Raw genomic sequence first — 6000 nt, 5'->3', positions numbered from 1 at the left:
AGAATCGCACACCCACCAGTACAAGAATCGCACACCCACCAGTACAAGAATCGTACACCCACCAGTACAAGAATCGCCCACCCACCAGTACAACAATCGCACACCCACCAGTGCAACAATCGCACACCCACCAGTGCAACAATCGCACACCCACCAGTACAAGAATCGCACACCCACCAGTACAAGAATCGCACACCCATCAGTACAACAATCGCACACCCATCAGTACAAGAATCGCACTCATATCAGTACAACAATCGCACACCCATCAGTACAACAATCGCACACCCACCAGTACAAGAATCATACACACTAGTCAGTACAACAATCACACACCCATCAGTACAACAATCACACACACTAGTCAGTACAACAATCATACACACTAGTCAGTACAATCACACACCCATCAGTACAACAATCACACACCCATCAGTACAACAATCGCACACCCATCAGTGCAACAATCACACATACTAGTCAGTACAAAAATCACACACACTAGTCAGTACAACAATCACACACACTAGTCAGTACAACAATCACACATCTATTACTACAACAATCACACACAGCCATCAGTACAACAATCGCACACACTAGTCAGTACAACAATCACACAACTATCAGTACAAGAATCGCACACCCACCAGTACAAGAATTGCACACCCATCAGTACAACAATCGCACACCCACCAGTACAACAATTGCACACCCACCAGTACAACAATCGCACACCCACCAGTACAACAATCGCACACCCACCAGTACAAGAATCGCACACCCATCAGTACAACAATCGCACACCTATCAGTACAAGAATCGCACTCCCATCAGTACAACAATCGCACACCCATCAGTACAACAATCGCACACCCACCAGTACAAGAATCATACACACTAGTCAGTACAACAATCACACACCCATCAGTACAACAATCACACACACTAGTCAGTACAACAATTGCACACCCATCAGTACAACAATCACAAACACTAGTCAGTACAACAATCATACACACTAGTCAGTACACAATCACACACCCATCAGTACAACAATCATGCACACTAGTCAGTACAATCACACACTAGTCAGTACAACAATCGCACACCCATCAGTGCAACAATCACACACACTAGTCAGTACAACAATCACACACACTAGTAAGTACAACAATCGCACACCCATCAGTGCAACAATCACACACTAGTCAGTACAACAATCACACATCTATTAGTACAACAATCACACACACTAGTCAGTACAACAATCATACACACTAGTCAGTACAATCACACACCCATCAGTACAACAATCGCACACCCATCAGTGCAACAATCACACATACTAGTCAGTACAACAATCACACACACTAGTCAGTGCAACAATCACACACACTAGTCAGTACAACAACCGCACACCCATCAGTACAACAATCGCACACCCACCAGTACAACAATTGCACACCCACCAGTACAACAATCGCACACCCACCAGTACAACAATCGCACACCCACCAGTACAACAATCGCACACCCACCAGTACAACAATCGCACACCCATCAGTACAAGAATCGCACTCCCATCAGTACAACAATCGCACACCCATCAGTACAACAATCGCACACCCATCAGTGCAACAATCACACACACTAGTCAGTACAACAATCACACACTAGTAAGTACAACAATCGCACACCCATCAGTGCAACAATCACACACACTAGTCAGTACAACAATCACACATCTATTAGTACAACAATCACACACACTAGTCAGTACAACAATCATACACACTAGTCAGTACAATCACACACCCATCAGTACAACAATCGCACACCCATCAGTGCAACAATCACACATACTAGTCAGTACAACAATCACACACACTAGTCAGTGCAACAATCACACACACTAGTCAGTACAACAATCACACACCCATCAGTACAACAATCACACACATCTATCACTACAACAATCATACACACTAGTCAGTACAACAATCGCACACCCATCAGTACAACAATCGCACACCCATCAGTGCAACAATCACACACACTAGTCAGTACAACAATCACACATCTATTACTACAACAATCACACACAGCCATCAGTACAACAATCGCACACACTAGTCAGTACAACAATCACACAACTATCAGTACAAGAATCGCACACCCACCAGTACAAGAATTGCACACCCATCAGTACAACAATCGCACACCCACCAGTACAACAATTGCACACCCACCAGTACAACAATCGCACACCCACCAGTACAACAATCGCACACCCACCAGTACAAGAATCGCACACCCATCAGTACAACAATCGCACACCTATCAGTACAAGAATCGCACTCCCATCAGTACAACAATCGCACACCCATCAGTACAACAATCGCACACCCACCAGTACAAGAATCATACACACTAGTCAGTACAACAATCACACACCCATCAGTACAACAATCACACACACTAGTCAGTACAACAATTGCACACCCATCAGTACAACAATCACAAACACTAGTCAGTACAACAATCATACACACTAGTCAGTACACAATCACACACCCATCAGTACAACAATCATGCACACTAGTCAGTACAATCACACACTAGTCAGTACAACAATCGCACACCCATCAGTGCAACAATCACACACACTAGTCAGTACAACAATCACACACACTAGTAAGTACAACAATCGCACACCCATCAGTGCAACAATCACACACTAGTCAGTACAACAATCACACATCTATTAGTACAACAATCACACACACTAGTCAGTACAACAATCATACACACTAGTCAGTACAATCACACACCCATCAGTACAACAATCGCACACCCATCAGTGCAACAATCACACATACTAGTCAGTACAACAATCACACACACTAGTCAGTGCAACAATCACACACACTAGTCAGTACAACAACCGCACACCCATCAGTACAACAATCGCACACCCACCAGTACAACAATTGCACACCCACCAGTACAACAATCGCACACCCACGAGTACAACAATCGCACACCCACCAGTACAACAATCGCACACCCATCAGTACAAGAATCGCACTCCCATCAGTACAACAATTGCACACCCATCAGTACAACAATCGCACACCCACCAGTACAAGAATCATACACACTAGTCAGTACAACAATCACACACCCATCAGTACAACAATCACACACACTAGTCAGTACAACAATTGCACACCCATCAGTACAACAATCACAAACACTAGTCAGTACAACAATCATACACACTAGTCAGTACACAATCACACACCCATCAGTACAACAATCATGCACACTAGTCAGTACAATCACACACTAGTCAGTACAACAATCGCACACCCATCAGTGCAACAATCACACACACTAGTCAGTACAACAATCACACACACTAGTAAGTACAACAATCGCACACCCATCAGTGCAACAATCACACACACTAGTCAGTACAACAATCACACATCTATTAGTACAACAATCACACACACTAGTCAGTACAACAATCATACACACTAGTCAGTACAATCACACACCCATCAGTACAACAATCGCACACCCATCAGTGCAACAATCACACATACTAGTCAGTACAACAATCACACACACTAGTCAGTACAACAATCACACACACTAGTCAGTACAACAATCACACATCTATTACTACAACAATCACACACAGCCATCAGTACAACAATCGCACACACTAGTCAGTACAACAATCACACAACTATCAGTACAAGAATCGCACACCCACCAGTACAAGAATTGCACACCCATCAGTACAACAATCGCACACCCACCAGTACAACAATTGCACACCCACCAGTACAACAATCGCACACCCACCAGTACAACAATCGCACACCCACCAGTACAAGAATCGCACACCCATCAGTACAACAATCGCACACCCATCAGTACAAGAATCGCACTCCCATCAGTACAACAATCGCACACCCATCAGTACAACAATCGCACACCCACCAGTACAAGAATCATACACACTAGTCAGTACAACAATCACACACCCATCAGTACAACAATCACACACACTAGTCAGTACAACAATTGCACACCCATCAGTACAACAATCACAAACACTAGTCAGTACAACAATCATACACACTAGTCAGTACACAATCACACACCCATCAGTACAACAATCATGCACACTAGTCAGTACAATCACACACTAGTCAGTACAACAATCGCACACCCATCAGTGCAACAATCACACACACTAGTCAGTACAACAATCACACACACTAGTAAGTACAACAATCGCACACCCATCAGTGCAACAATCACACACACTAGTCAGTACAACAATCACACATCTATTAGTACAACAATCACACACACTAGTCAGTACAACAATCATACACACTAGTCAGTACAATCACACACCCATCAGTACAACAATCGCACACCCATCAGTGCAACAATCACACATACTAGTCAGTACAACAATCACACACACTAGTCAGTGCAACAATCACACACACTAGTCAGTACAACAATCACACACCCATCAGTACAACAATCACACACATCTATCACTACAACAATCATACACACTAGTCAGTACAACAATCGCACACCCATCAGTACAACAATCGCACACCCATCAGTGCAACAATCACACACACTAGTCAGTACAACAATCACACATCTATTAGTACAACAATCACACACACTAGTCAGTACAACAATCATACACACTAGTCAGTACAATCACACACCCATCAGTACAACAATCGCACACCCATCAGTGCAACAATCACACATACTAGTCAGTACAACAATCACACACACTAGTCAGTGCAACAATCACACACTAGTCAGTACAACAATCACACACCCATCAGTACAACAATCACACACATCTATCACTACAACAATCATACACACTAGTCAGTAAAACAATCACACACCCATCAGTACAACAATCACACACACTAGTCAATACAACAATCACACATCTATCAGTACAACAATCACACACACTAGTCAGTAAAACAATCACACACCCATCAGTACAACAATCACACACACTAGTCAGTACAACAATCACACACCCATCAGTACAACAATCACACACACTAGTCAGTACAACAATCACACAACTATCAGTACAAGAATCGCACACCCACCAGTACAAGAATCGCACACCCACCAGTACAAGAATCGCACACCCACCAGTACAAGAATCGCCCACCCACCAGTACAACAATCGCACACCCACCAGTGCAACAATCGCACACCCACCAGTGCAACAATCGCACACCCACCAGTACAAGAATCGCACACCCACCAGTACAAGAATCGCACACCCATCAGTACAACAATCGCACACCCATCAGTACAAGAATCGCACTCATATCAGTACAACAATCGCACACCCATCAGTACAACAATCGCACACCCACCAGTACAAGAATCATACACACTAGTCAGTACAACAATCACACACCCATCAGTACAACAATCACACACACTAGTCAGTACAACAATCATACACACTAGTCAGTACAATCACACACCCATCAGTACAACAATCACACACCCATCAGTACAACAATCGCACACCCATCAGTGCAACAATCACACATACTAGTCAGTACAACAATCACACACACTAGTCAGTACAACAATCACACACACTAGTCAGTACAACAATCACACATCTATTACTACAACAATCACACACAGCCATCAGTACAACAATCGCACACACTAGTCAGTACAACAATCACACAACTATCAGTACAAGAATCGCACACCCACCAGTACAAGAATTGCACACCCATCAGTACAACAATCGCACACCCACCAGTACAACAATTGCACACCCACCAGTACAACAATCGCACACCCACCAGTACAACAATCGCACACCCACCAGTACAAGAATCGCACACCCATCAGTACAACAATCGCACACCCATCAGTACAAGAATCGCACTC

Source organism: Leptodactylus fuscus, chromosome 8 (genome assembly GCF_031893055.1).
Source record: "Leptodactylus fuscus isolate aLepFus1 chromosome 8, aLepFus1.hap2, whole genome shotgun sequence".
Lineage (NCBI taxonomy): Eukaryota > Metazoa > Chordata > Amphibia > Anura > Leptodactylidae > Leptodactylus > Leptodactylus fuscus.
Note: the sequence above shows the minus strand (reverse complement) of the source record.